General features: G+C 34.4%; 1 long non-coding RNA gene across 1 annotated transcript in view; it reads right to left on the minus strand.

Moving 5' to 3' along the window:
- Nucleotides 1-817: 817 nt before the first annotated feature.
- LOC137229231 (uncharacterized) overlaps nt 818-15770 on the minus strand; it is a 206741-nt gene continuing 191788 nt past the window's right edge. Inside the window, exon 3 of the long non-coding RNA XR_010945597.1 lies at nt 818-938. This is a non-coding gene — a long non-coding RNA (uncharacterized lncRNA). The remainder of the gene's footprint in view (nt 939-15770) is intronic.

Raw genomic sequence — 15770 nt, forward strand, 5'->3', positions numbered from 1 at the left:
AGCTGTGTTTTTATTTTTTCCTTTCTTCTCCCTGATCAGTTAACTAGTCCAATGCTCTATACAAAGCAGGTAAGTTGTGAGATGTCAGTTATAAATCACAAGTTGGTTAAGTGGCTTTAAGTGGAAGTGAGGATGGGAGAGCAGGAAACCACTAGGAGCAAAGCAAGGTTAAAAGTAAAAGGTTAATAATACTTCCCTGACATGCAAACAAGTTTCAGAAAGGGTCAATTTTCCTTCTGTTAAGAGTAAAATGATGCAAGACAATTGCTCCCTCTCCTCAGTAATGCCCTGGGAATTTCCACTTAAACCTATATTGATATATTTTTCCTCTTTCACAGAACAACTCCCCTCTCCCCAGGCCTGGCTTCTGCTTTCCTATATGGTTCAGCACCAGGCCCACATGTCCTCATATCCAGGAATCTCCCCAACCCTGTCCCATGTGGGCTATGCTGCCATAGCATTCTTTATGTACCTAGCAACACTGACCATAGATCATGGTAATAATTTACAGTGCAGAACTTTCATGCAGAATTATTTACTGTTTCCTATTTATGTAAACAAACTGTTAAAACTAATTTTTGTATTTGGAAATGATTTTTTTAAATACGTTTTTATTTATTTATTTATTTATTTATTTATGGCTGCATTGGGTCTTCATTGCTGCACACAGGCTTTCTCTAGTTGCAGCAAGCAGGGTCTACTGTTTGTTGCGGTGTGTGGGCCTCTCATTGTGGTGGCTTCTCTTGTTGTGGAGCACAGGCTCCAGGCACACGGGCTTCAGTAGTTGTGGCACGCCGGGCTCTAGAGCACAGGCTCAGTAGTTGTGGTGCATGGGTTTAGTTGCTCAGCAGCACGTGGGATCTTCTCGGACCAGGGCTTGAACCCATGTCCCCTGCATTGGCAGGCGGATTCTTAACCACTGTTCCACAAGGGAAGCCCTGGAAATGATTTTTAATAGCATTTTGGTGATTAATCCATATATATTCTGATTAAGTAATTTCTATTTAATGCTAGGAGACAGCTCATTTAATAAATATTGAAAACAACACCATCCTGTGCACTTGGAAAATCCAGAAGATAACTGAAATGACATATTCTCTGTGTGTACCTCGACTAATATCTTACTTTCCATAGATCAACTGTTTCTTTCACTTGGAAAGAGATTACTATTTTCTAAAGTAAAAAATAAAGGCATTTTTAGAAATCACTGTACAAAAAATTCTTCTTCAAATCAAGTATTCACAAATTACATGAGTGTAATGTGAGATACTCCCTTGTTTTGTAAAAAAGCCTAAAGTTAATAAGTATTTCTAGCCTCCTGCAAAACAAGACAAGGAATTCTATTGTCCTACAAAACTACCTCCTCGCAACTGGCGTGAGGGTAACCTAGAATTGCAGTTAAGGCCCATTTTCATCCTTCATAAATTATTGTCAGTATATTTTTTCCTGGTTAATATTTATTTGAATTTACATCTTTAAATAACTTCTTTGTCCACTGTTGTTCTTTGCATCTTCTTTTTGAATTCATTTTGTTGTTGTTATTTTTGCTACTAATTCTTCCAGTGAGAGGTCTTAGTCTTTATGTGCCCGAAAATTTATTTATTTTGCACTTGGTCTTGAATAAGAATTAGTCTCCCTTAGCACTTTGAATATATTATTTCATTATGTTTGGATATTTATTTATTTCTGCTGATAAGAAGCCTGTGTTCAATCTAGTGTCATTGCATTATAGGTAGTCTATAATTTCTCTCTAGTAGCTTTTCATATTTACATTTCATATTTTCATTTTATATTTACTTGATAGTTTGAAATTTCACCGTGCTATGTCTAGTAGTGTATTTTTTTAAAAAAATTATTTACCTTGTTCAACATTTGATAAGATTTCTTTCAATCTGAGGATTCATGCCTTTCCTCAATTCTTGAAAAAATTTCAGATATCATTTTTGCAGATATTTTTTCATTCCATTATCCCTTCTCTTGTATTCTTACCTGTATCTTGGAACTTCTCAATCTATCCTCCATTTTCTTTAATGTCTCATATTTTCCATCTCCTTCTCTTCCTATGTTGTATTCTGAGTGATTCCTTCTGTCCTATCTTTTAAGGCCTACTTTTATTTTCCTATGTCTTGTTTACTTTTTATTTTATCTAAGATCCTATTTTACTTTCAGTAACAATTTTTTTCCATTTCTATTATTTATAGTTGGTCTTTTTTCATATATTCATGCTCTTGTTTTGTAACTTTATATTCTTCTTTCCAGGATGCTACTCACTTCTATATTTCTCTGAGAAATTTGAACATACTTATTTTAAATGCAGAATGGTATCTTATATTTTATCATTTGTGAGTCCTTCCAGTGTATGAATCTTTTGACTATTTGAAATGGCAGGGATTTCCTTGTGTGCTTCATAATTTTCAACTGTGAGTTTATCTTCCAAGGAACATTATTTTTATCAACACCTCTCCCTCTTCAGTGGTTTCATTGTTGCTGCATTCAGGTCTCTGGGTTGTTTGGCTCAATTAGGCTATTGGTTAGGGTGAGTTCTTAATCTTTTTGGTTGTTGTTGCCATTTTCGTTAAAATGACCTCATTGAAAACTTAATGATATTCTTGTTTCCTTTCCCCCCAAAATGCATATACAGGTATGCACACACTATTTTATTTATAACTTCAGGAAGTTTATAGGCTTCTCAAAGTCTAGTCATTCATCCTGTAGGGGTACTTAGGTTCCTAATTAAAAACTCTGGGTTAGAGGTTTGGAGGTTCTATTTCATGTGGGTAGAAAAATTCTATATGTTTCTCCCTCTTGCAGTATAGCACCAGTTATAATTATCTTGATAATTTTTGCTTGGGCCATAGATAAGTGATATAGCCATTCTTATGGTGTGTAGTGGTAGCTCACTGTAGTTTTAATTTGCATTTCCTAATGACTCATGAGGTTGAACATATTTTCATGTGCTTATTTGCATTCTGTATGCTTTTTTCTTTGTTTTGTTTTGTTTTGTTTGTTGGTTTTCTTGTAAAGTATCTGCTCAAAACTTTTGCCCATTATTTAAAATTTGGGTCATTTTCTTATTGTTGGGATTTTAGATTCTTTATACATTCTAGATGCTACTCCATAATCAACTATATGATTTGCAAATACTTTCTCCTAATCTATGGCTTATCTTTTCATTGTCTTCATAATGTCTTTCAAAGAGCAGAATTTAAAAATTTTTGACAAATTCCAATTTTTTAATATATTCTTTTGTGCATTGTGTTTTTGGTGTTATATCTATAAAATCTTTGCCTAACCCATGTTCACGAAGATTTTCTCTTATGTCTTTTTAAAAAAGCTTGGTAATTTTAAACCTATGATTTAAGTTAGTTTTTAGATATGGTATAAGGCTAGTATGAATTTATAACTGCATTTTAAAAAATATTTTATTTCTCCTTTTTCTTTGGAATGGAGGGGCCTGGTTATGAGCTTGTTTACCCCAGCAGATTGACCCTTAATTGGTCCTACATTATATGGTGTTTTTATTCAATAGCTCATTTGCTTGACGTGCAAACTAATTATATGTAGGCTAATTGGCTAGTTTCCAATTAAGAGAAGGAAATGACTGTCCATGCATGAAGTACTGGTTAGTGTGGAACAGTTTATAAATCCTTCTTTCTGACTCTCAACAGAGTGCTTGATTCTCATAAACAACTGGATTGGGAAAGTTATTTGCATAATGAAATCAAACCCATACATTATCAAATGCATATTTGTAATTAAGTAGCATGTATCGATGGGGTCTAAATAAATCAGTGCAAAGGGGATCAGTGAATTGAAAATACACTGTCAACTCATGAAAGTATCCCTTCAAAATATGGTATTTAGGAAAAATATTTAATGAATACACATGTTATTGATGGGAACTGACGGATTAAGTGTTTTCTAATATTGCTTTGAACTGTAATATATTTTCCCACCAAACTTCTAATATTGAAAAATGCAGAAATTCATTTACACTTTTCTTAAGAGAAAATAAAGAATAAGTCTCTCTGTGACCCACAGAAAGAAGCTTCTTTCATAACTAACAAATATTTTTAGAAGAGAAAGAAAAAAGAAAACAAAGGACTTCAGAATAAGGCAGTAACATCTGAAATACATATTCATGCCCAGTTTGAAAAATGTAGGTCATTTTTTGCCAATTCTGTATAATAATTCCAAAAATCAGAAAATGTAAGTCCTAAGGAAAAATGCATTTTCACCTCTCTGGAAAAACTACTGCTAACAATTTAAACTGTTGTTATAAAATGTTTTTAACAAACATTTCTCTTAGGATGGGAACTATGTTTGATGGGGAAAGTACTTCAGGTAGAATGTAAGATCTTAACAGAATATTGATACTGATGAATATTTTTATTGTAAATCAAGCGCAAAAATGTACTTGTTACTTTGGAGAAAGAAGGGAGGTGAGAGAGAAGGAGAACAAAGAACAGCTAGATTGCAGACAACTGTTTATTCCATTTCAAGAACTTCACCCCTCAGCCCTAGTCTCCTCAAATCTTTAGAAAAATGCACACACAAATCACAAAATGCATGTTATCAGATATCTTGTGAAACTGGTAAAGCAGCCAGACCTTTGTCCTGGACTAATACAGCACAAAGACATATGCAGATGAGGATCCTGAAGAAGTATGCACAGGAGCTAGAAGAAACAATGGGATTTCTCTCACAGGACTGTGGAATTGGAGTTTGGACCAAATTTAACCAGATCTCTCATAGTTAGGGAACCCCCCAATGGGCATATCATCTGGATTACATATGGATTTTACTGGTATAAAAAAGAACAGGACAGACATATTTACTGATATAAAAACATATCCTCAAAATAGTATTAAATAGAAAAAGGCAGTTGTATATTCAGTATTCCATTTTTCCAAATGAGTCTACCTGAAGTTGAATTCCAGAGGGACAATTTATTATGCAAACCTGATCTAAATTAGGGATGAGTTTGGATACAAGAAGCAGGTCCTGGCAGTGGAGCCCACGTCAAAGAGAGCAGGAAAGGGTGAGGAACATCAGAGTTGTGGAGGAGCGAGGCAGAACAGACCCTGCAAAGAGAAGTAAGAGCAGGGAAGGCTACATAATTTTCTGGGTCCAGTAAAAATGGAAATCTGGAACCTTCTGTTGAAAAATTATTGAGAATTTCAAGATGGCCTGTGCAGAATTTCAAGATGAAATTATGCACGGGGGCCTTCTAAACGCCGGGTCCTGTGAGGTTGCACAAATCACATGTCCATGAAGCTGGCCCTAACAGGACACAATCTACAATTCCTGTGCCTCATTATATGTTTTTCTCTTTTTCTGTTAATTGCCAACTTTTTTGGGAAAAATGTCTCTTTTCTTCCAAAAAAAATACACAGTGAGACAGTTAAGGTTTACTTGTCCCAGATCTTTCTTACCATCTATCCTTGCCCAATTTCAGCCAGGCCGTGTGAAAGGCAGCTCCTGGGAATCACCCTTAGCAAGTCTCTCACATTGACCAAAACCTGAACTCTCTCATACACTAGCTCAGATTACACCATTTACTTAACATTTCACATTTCCAATAAAACTATAATCCTACCTAACTGTCCTAGGAGCAGTGTGGTAAAAAAAGAGAAAAATTCCTGGCACACCGTAGATTCTCATTACCTCTTCATGAATCAATAAATTAATAACAATTTCATTCTAGTCTCAATTCTGAATGTTCCTGGAGAGGTCATTCACCACTGAGAGACCTCAGCTTCTCTTCTGAAAAACAATAGGTTGAGATAATTATCAAGTCTAAAAATGTCTGTGTGGTTCAATGTGCAGAAAGATAACATTTAAAAAGAGAAAGAACTGAAAGGATAGCAAGGGCTTACTTCTAAAAGGTGTTTGCTCTGCTTTGGAAAAGCAACATACAAGATGTTCGAGCAAGAAAAATTCCATAAACACAATTTCTTGATTTCCAACACAGAGTCAATTAATAAATGTATTTATAACTTCCACCTTGATACATTCACAACTGCATTATCTATTTCGTCTACAGTTCAAATCTGCCACTATGCTATTTTCTATGTGGGAGATAATGACTATGGAGGTTAGGTTGTGACTTTACTTAGTTGTGAATCCAGACTATTAATTGATATAAATTGCAGTCAAGGTTTATAATTCTATGTCTCAGCCTTTGGGCAGACCAAAATTGGTTGTTCCCATAAGCCATATCTCAATGTGTACCTCCGAAGCATACAAACTGCTGTTATTTCCAAGAGAAAGAACAATGGAAGTAAGCAAATGACCAAGAAAGCAAATGGCATTGTAGGGGGTTCAGTATAAAGCTTAAACAAAAAGTTTCTCCTGAAATGAATCTTTATGTATCAACAGGTAAGAATCAAGATGTTAATCGCCATTATTCATATCAGCTGACCCACATTTTCTTGGAAATATTAAAATTCATTTTTGGGCCAGACCTGAGGAGAGGAAATAGTGACCTCTTTATTTGCAGTTAAATATCTACTTTACCCACTCTTGCCTCAGAAGTGGAAATATAACTGACAAAAAATTTTCCCCAGTAAAGTCTCACACATTTAAAGTAGCCTAATACGTGGAGTGACTAAGCCCGCGTGCCACAACTACTGAAGCCCACGCACCTAGCGCCTGTGCTCTGCAACAAGAGAAGCCACCGCGATGAGAAGCCCACGCACCGCAGCAACGAAGACCCAACGCAGCCCAAAATATAAATAAATAAATAAAAATTAAAAAAAATAATAAAGTAGCCTAATAGCAAACTTAGAATGCCAGTTTGTAGGCGAGCCAGATTAAATCTAATTAACAGACTTTTCCTATCAAATATAATAGCATTTTTGACCTTTTCTTATTCTGAATTATCAGTGAAATGGGTGATTTGAAGAAGAGAATTTTTTCTGAGAAAATAAATTGTAGTGAAAAAAAATGAAAAATTCAGTTTATAAACCTGAAAAAAAAGTTTATATACTTCAGCCAGAAAGTAATAAATATAGAGCCAATTATGAGGTAGTAGACAGACAACTGCTTCTAAGTTTTAAAGATCTGAATTGTAGCTTTGTCACTTATTAGCTTTGAGGCTTTAGACAAGCTTTAAAACTACTCCAAGCCTTATTTTCCTCTATATAGGTGTATAATAACCTGTAGCTTACCTAAGGGCTACACATGTTGTGAAATCCATACAGTGGAGCGGTGCCATGTTTGCGTTTATGTTATACAAATAATGTTCATTCTCCCATGAAATTGAAATACATAACTATGTGCCTCTTTTACGCAATTAATACTTTGAGAAATGAACTGTGTATACTATATTTTACTGTATAATCACACTATAGAAATTACCTTCATACACATATATACTTTTTAAATATATAAAACCACGCATGCCATTCTTTATGGGCTAAGATTTTCATGGGTAATTTTATCCATATGTGATTTTTACTTTATGAAATGACTTCAGGACATAATTCCCACATAAGATGTAACTCCACTGCATATGGAAGTGTTTTGCAAACCATAAAGACCATACACGTATAAGATGTTGTTAATATATTTTTCATTGAGAAGGACAAGCAAAATACAAAAAAAAAAAAAAAAAAGGAAGAAAAACAAACAAAAACCTTACCTAAAGATTATAAAGCCTTTCTCATATTATTTTTCTTAACTGCTTGGTTTTATATTTAGATTACATAATACTGCAGTTTGGAGTGTGCTGTCTTTAATCCTCAAAAAATAGATTTGTGTTCAGTTAAATCTCTATGGACTTAAACAGTGGTTTATTTTTAACCAAATATTATGTATTTAATAGTTATGCAAGCTAGTTTTTAAATAATAAACCGAGTTTACATCCGTTGAATAATCATTTTTTTTTCACAATAGATGAATAACCTATTTGAGAATCTTCACAGTTGTTCCATGGTTGCTGGAATTTCACTGATAATTTTCAAAATAACTGGTTAGCCAACCAAAATTAATACATAAATATCTGTTCTATAAAAATATAAAGAGAACTTTAAGTTCTAATTTACCAAATGTTAGAGCTGCAGAAACTTTGAAGATGATTTCCATTCTTTCTTTTGAAGCGGAAATTGTAAAAGGTTAAGTGATTTGTGTAAAGTCAAGCCTGTGTCATGAAGAAAATGGAACTTGAGGCAGGAAAGTCGAAAGCCAGTTAAGAATAGGTCAGCAGAGCAAGGACAGCTGAAACACAGACAGCTCATGAACTCGAGCCTTGCCAAACTCCTCAGAAACGTCACAAGCATCAGAGCTCTTTTAGTGACTGTTCCTGGAAGGACTCCAGAATAAATATATAAAGCCACGAAAGAGCATAGGAGGTTGTGAACTCTACACTTCGGCATTTTCAACAGACTTTAGAAAAATAATGTGCAATGTATTAATAACCATCAAATTTTAATCGTATGCTAGCAAGCCATTCTCTTGGTTTTATTTCTACTTTTGGAGGACTGCATGATTTTCTTTGATTTTTAAATTTACCTTCCATTATGATCACATTTAACTCCCAAGTATTAAGGTACAGCCATTATCCTGAAGGGTCTCTGTGGCATTATGACCTACAGGAACATGTACAAATTTCAAGTGAGATAGTTCTGCGTGTGAATAGTGCCTCCAGCACTTACTAATCAGATACCCTGATTCAAGACACCCATTCTTGGGCCTCGATTTCCTCTCCTGTAAAATGAAGATAATACTGCACAGTAGATGTAAGGATTAAATAAAGCATATAAAGTGCTTAGTATGAAGTAGGCACTCAATAAATAGTAACTCTTTAGCTTCAACACAACAAAAATTTCTCATTTTCTTCAAAGAGAAGAAATATCAACTTCAGAAAGAAGAGGAATGACTCTTCCATAGAAGAAAATCCTATTCAAATAGTGATTTGTTTTATTTCATGATTATCTCTGCCCTTCTGCCTTTTTTTTGGTAACACCTTTCAGATCACATTGTATATTTTTTCTTTTTATTTCCAGCTTTATTGAGATATGATTGGAAAATAAAAATTAAATATGGTTAGGTTGTACAATGTGCTTTATTTTAAGATGTACATGATGATTTAATATGCATATACATTGTAAAATGATTACCACAATCAAGTTAATGAACTCCTCTATCACCTCACATAGCTACATTTAAAAAACTTTTTATTTTTGTTGTTGTTGTGAGAATACTTAAGATCTACTCTCAGCAAATTTCAACTCTAGAATATAGTATCATTAACTATAGTCACCATGCTATACATTAGATCCTTAGAGCTTATTCACCTTATAAGTGAAAGTTTATACCCTTCGACCAACATCTATTTTCTCCACCCCAGGCCTTGGTAGCCACCATTCTACTCTCTAGTTCTATGAGTTCAGCTTTTTAATTTATTTTTATTTATTTATTTAGGGTAATTTTTAGTTTTTATTGGAGTAACATGGATATACAATGCTGTGTATGTTGCAGGTATACAGAATCATTTTCATTTATACATATACATATATCTATGCATGTTCGGCTTCTCTTCCCATATAGGTTATTAGAGAGTGTTGATAGCCCTTCCTTGGTATACATAAGTCCTAGTTGAATATCTGTTTTATATGAAATAGTTTTTATTTGTTAATCCCATCCTTCTAATTTATCCCTTATCCCCTTTTATCCACTTAGTAACCATATGTTTGCTTTTTAAGCCCCTGAATCTGTTTATGTTTTCTGAATTATTTCAGTGGTGTGTATTTTTAGATTCAAACTCTAAGTGATATCATATAATATGTCATTTATGTCTTAGGATAGTAGCTATCCTAACAGGTGTAAGGTGATATCTCACTGTGGTTTAGATTTACATTTCCCTGATGATTAGCAACATTGAGCACTTTTTCATCTATCTATTGGCCATTTGTATATCTTCTTTGGAAAGATGTCTATTCAGGTCCCTTTCCCAGTTTTAAATCAGGCTATTTGTCTTTTTGCTATTGAGCTGTATGCGTTTCTTGTATATTTTAGATATTAACCCCTTATTAGATATACAGTATGTAGATGTTTTCTCCTGTTTCGTAGGTTGTCTTTTCATTCTGCTGATTGTTTCCTTTGCTGTACAGAAGCTTTTTAGCTTGTTGTAGTCCCACTTGTTTATTTTTGTTTCTGTTGCCTGTACTTTTGCATATCCAAAAAAATCATAGCTAAGACAATCATTATCAAGGAGATTTTTCCTTATGTTTTCTTCTAGGAATTTTATGGTTTCAGGTCCTACACTTAAGGTTTAATTCATTTTGAGTTGATTTTTGTGTATGATGTAAGATAAGGGTTCAATTTCCTTCTTTTGCATGTGGATATACAGTTTTTCCAACACTGTTTATTGAAGAAACTATCTTTTCTCCATTGTGTACTCTTGGCGCTCTTGTCAAAGATTAGTTGACTACATATGCATTGGTTTATTTCTGGGCACACTGTATATTTTTTTCTATGAGAAAACTCTGTCTCTCAGTTTATTGACATTACTGTTCAGTGAGGTCAAGAACAAGGTCCAAAGAAACCATGTTATTGTTATTCTGGAAAAATCACTGTACTGGTTTATTTCACTTACCATTTCTTCCTGTTAAAAAGAGTAAGACAGACTTTTTAAAAGGGAAAAAAATTGTAATCCCTAGATACTTGATATGCAGTCTGAGTCACCATCCTTTGGGGGTCTTCGTTTTATCAAGTCCTGCTCTCATTCAGAGGCTTAGTGGCTACATAATCTCCTTTGTTTTACCATCATTGTCATAATCTGACTTGGTCATCTAGTTTTCCAACACAACCCTAAGAAATGATAAACGCAGGTGACCAGTAACATTAACCTTCTATGTTAATTCCCAAACAAGATCCAGTAAGGAGCAAGAAGTCATTACAGCATCCAGGGCTATTAGGATAGCGACCCAAGCCAGTGTGCAAGAAGTGACACTTGTTTACTAGGACATGTCTAGGGGAGCTGAAGACTGACTTCACAAAATAAAGACCAGCCAAGAGGACAGAATGTTTTTGCTGCTTGGAAGAAATAGAGATAATCTGAAACTTGGTGTTGTCATACCAATTTATCTTAATTTCGGCATTACTCAATTTATCTGTATAAGAAGTAATGAATTTTTCAGTAGTGATGGGAAATAAGCATGAGTCAGATGGAAACAACTTTCTTCAAAGGCTTCCCTGATCATACTAGCTGGAAATGAACTTTTTTCCTTTCCTTTCTCTCTTGTATTAGTTTTTCTCATACTTTCTTAAATAGGAGGGATTTGTGTTTATGTCTCATTCTCCCTGCTGAGACATTGTTTTCTTTGAGAACAGGTGACTATGTCATGTGTATTTTTCTATTGCCCACACATCTAGCATAGTTTTTATATATAGTAGATAATAAAAAATATATGAAAGAAGTACATAAATGAATAAATGAAAGGAGTGGCTTGGGCCTATTCAAAAGAGTGAGCATGGGAAGAGAGAACCAAGAGAAAAGAAGCCCAGAATTGCTTACCTTGGCCCCAAAACATGGACTCATTACAAGCCTGCAAACCATTATTACTAGTTCAGTCTCAGTTCTCCACTTTTCCTGTCAAATATTTTATTTCTTTAACTTTGCCTTGTGTATACTTTTTTCACTCCTTTATCATCTTGACTTCTTGTTTTTGATCACATTATAAGTAAGCTCTTTAACATTTAACATTTCAGTGAAATTGAGCGATTGTTACTTTCTTTAAATTAGATCATAAGTTTATTAGAGTCAGTGAGGTTTTTTTTTTTTTCTGAATTCCTTATAGACATCTGGCTCCCTGTCAACCCTCAGTCATCATTAACATTGACAACGCTAATTGCATTTCCTTGTGGAGTCCTGGTCGACTATACACGATACAATTAATGGAAAGCAAAATGAAAGCAAATTGTGGACAGGCTAATTCTTTTTCATAATGAGTATTATACATTGATAGATGATTTTTGTTAATGAGGAGCTCAAATTACTTTATACATTTGATCTTCCCCTCCTCATAAGAAGCTGGTAAGGATTAGTTTCCCTATCTTTGGAGAATGTGAGGCTCAAGATTACACAGGGAAAGAGTCGGGACAGGGCCAAGTTTGCAAACCCCTAAATTAACGTAATCCATCTCCCGAGTGATTTGCCTTCCTACAGAAACCTATTAAGTGCCTCTGGTATAAAGACAGACACTCATCAACCACATGACAACGTGATAACAAGCTTGCAGTGTAGTTATGGGAAAACAGAGGGAATAAACGAACCCACAGCTCTGGTCTCTGGCTGTAAGGTCGACTCATACACTCTTTAGAAAGACACAGAGGCTTCGTCTCATTTTCCCTTCCCCCTCATTTTGCCAGGACGGTACAGCTTACAAAGAAGACTGAAGGGGGTTTAACTGGCTTCAAGTGCCACTTAAGACTTATATTTGTCGGGTGCTACAAAGACCATTAACTCCTTTTTCATAATTTTCTGCTCAAAATTATAGAATACAGAGAATGATGTGTATTGTTAAGGGCATAACAGGGAATTAGGGAGATACTGTCATTTTAAAAATGGTGTTACATCTCTTTTGTTCTGGGGACAGTAATCTGAACAATGTCATGAGGGAGTTATAAACAAGAAGAAAAATAGCCCAACAATGGACTTTCAAAACAGAATGTTGTTTCCCATAAATACTCCAGAAGTATCTGAAACAGAATTATCTAAGTGGAGAAGAGCCTTCACAGTTTTCATTTGGTTGTTGGGTTTTAATTTTTTGTTTGTTTTAAAATCAAGACCCTTTTCAACAGAAATTGCAAACCACACTGTTTCTAGTTGAAGAAGAATGTCCAACGTTTTATCTGTTCTGTATTTGTATTTATAAAAATGATTGATTCTGCAAGAGGTGATCTAATAACTCTTGTTTTGCTAGGAAACAATTTAACCTTAAACCATGTTTATCTAGCCTCTCTCTGGACGGACATGCTTCATTACCCTTCTCAGTCTTTGTGGACCCTATGAAGATCCTGGAAGACAATTTATAGTGCCCTAAAGCCACCACTACCAGATGAAAGAATTGGTTTTTGAATTTTATTTTTATTTTTTGAAAGCTGACTACAGTGCGATCTCTACTGATTTCTGAAGTAATATTACATTGGGCCATTTTCTCCTTAAGTCAATAAATGAAAAATGAAGTAACCCTCAACCAATTTTGTGTTCCTGTAATAACAGGATGTCTCTGTCTTTCCCTGGCATTGCAAAGGCAGTTTGCTAAGAAGGCTAGCTCCCCAGGTTCTGCTGTCAGAAGAAGAGGCTATACAAGCACAGAAACAAAGCTGTTCTGTCAGCCAAAATACCAGTTAAGCTGTGTTTGCTATGGCATAAATAAATGTTCCCTTCAGATCCAGTCAATGTGAGAAAAGCAAGGAAATTACACAGGGTGGTTTTAATGTTAAGAAGACAGGAGGTTAGGAGGCATGATGAAAGTTTTAATTGTTTTACAAACATTTCCAGTAAACCACTCTAAACAGCTGGGTCTACATAATCACCAACAGGATGTTTCAGAGGATAGTATCTTAGACTTGGAATAAGAGAAGCAGGCTACATGGTTCTCCAAGAATGCATTTAGAGAAACTGCCAGAATAATACAGACTCTATTGAAGCACGTAAGATTTCTTCTTTTTTCCCGGTAGATACATTTATGCAAACAAGATACTATTCTGAAAATAAGCCATTTCTTTTTAAAATGGCATTTTGGCTAACAGAGCCATAAGTCTTCAATACAAAGGGTGACATAATCCTTCTATGACTCTAGAAGCAATACCTATAGAAGAAAACTCATAAATCCTGTAAGTTTTTAACCTTGCTCGAAAAACTATAGTTGTATTAATATACCACTGAATTAAGGGAGGCACTTCTTTTCTCTCTCTTTGAATAATATAAATATTTTATGTAACAGCTCTATGGTTTGTCTTTTCTAGTACAGGGTTTTGATACTGACATGAAGGCCTCAGGTTCAGCCATCTTCTCCATTTGGTCTACAAATTAAATTCATACATATGTACACAGTTATGCATCTATCTGCACATTATGTGTATTTATCATTTATGCACCTGTGTATGTGCTTATATCTCTGCTTATTTCACAAAGACTTTAGGCGCTAATGGCAAATGCATGCAACAAATTAGCAAAGCAAAAATTAAGAAATAAAGCAATAAGACAGGGAAAATCTCAGTGATTGTAAGAAATGTAAATGGACTGGGGAAAGTGTTAGGGAGAATATATTATGCCTAAGTTGGTTACAAATTTCCACTTAGTTGCTTATTACCAAGCCATGAACTTAACTCTGAGCTTTAGGAATGACAAAATAATAATGTAAACAGAGACAGTTAAATTGTTTTCATTATACCTGAAGGTCAAGAAAAAGGTACCAAAGGTCCTCAGGAGGATCACAGATTCTGCTTAACAATCAGCTCCTAAAGTATTCTCTCCAGGGTCTTTGTGTTGGGGACACTGGTGGAAGATGAGGAAAACGTCCTCAGGACAAGCACAATAAGCCTTGCCTGGGAGTGTGTCCTACGCGAACAGCATAATCTCTTATCTTAATTCAGGGAAAATAGTTATTGACATGTTTGTGGGAAGGGAAGGTAATATAGTCCACGCACATGGAGTTTTGATGGGTGGTTTGACCTCAGGATAAAACAGATTGTGTCTGTAATATGGACTAAATGAACATAACTAGCAGATAATTCTAGTGTTGAAAGCAACCTGATAGAAAGTAACTGCCATGAACTAATAGCAGTTACAGGAGCAAACCAGGCACTTTGTTTACATCCATTTTCCATTTATTTATCCTAAGATTCTTTCAAATAATTACTATTTCTGCTTCTGTATTTTACAAACTGAGGACATAGAAGCTGAAGAGAATTTAATAGACCTACAGAAGGTGTGTGTGTGTGTGTGTGTGTGTGTGTGTGTGTGTGTGTGTAAAGTGTATATTTAAAATTGACAAAATTAAAAGTAAAAATAAAAAAAACACCATCATACTGAAATATGTGAACAAGCTCTCTCAATAAGTGATAGATCAAATTGACATAGATCAGTACAAATAAGAAAAATTTGAATGGAACAACAAAATTGCTTGGCTCACTGTAGGATTTCCCAAACCTCCCTGATCAAACCTACTGAATGAGAATTTCCAGAAGAGAGACTCAGAAAGTTGTATTTTTAAAAAGAGCCTCAGATGACTCTCATCATACAGGAAGTTTGATAAACACTGATCTAATGAATACATAGAAAATCCTGAACCTAATTCTTTTCAAGTCACAAGGAAAATTTACTAAAATACAACAGTGCTTTGGCCATATAGGAAGTTAGAGTAATTTCCAAAGAATTGATTTCACATGAAATTCCACCTCTGACCACAATTAAACTGAAATGAAAAAAGAAAAATAAATTTCACAATCACATATATACATACAGAACAAAACAAAGATAATTTGGGAAATTAAAAAAATATTTTAATAGCTCATGTTTTAAAGAAAAAAACAATTAGAAATTAAAAGTTACTTAGAATTGCATAATAAAGAAAATATTATAACTTGAAACTTTGGAAATGTCAGTGTGTGGTATACAGTGGGAAATTTTTAGATTGAAAGTTTTTATGAGAAAAGATTAATGAGATAGGCATGTATCTTAAAAAGCTGGTAAAGAGTAATAGAATAAAATAGAATAAAATAAAAGAATAAAATAATAGACTAAAATAAAATAAAGA

The sequence above is a fragment of the Pseudorca crassidens genome, chromosome 8 (genome assembly GCF_039906515.1).
Source record: "Pseudorca crassidens isolate mPseCra1 chromosome 8, mPseCra1.hap1, whole genome shotgun sequence".
Classification (NCBI taxonomy): Eukaryota; Metazoa; Chordata; class Mammalia; order Artiodactyla; family Delphinidae; genus Pseudorca; species Pseudorca crassidens.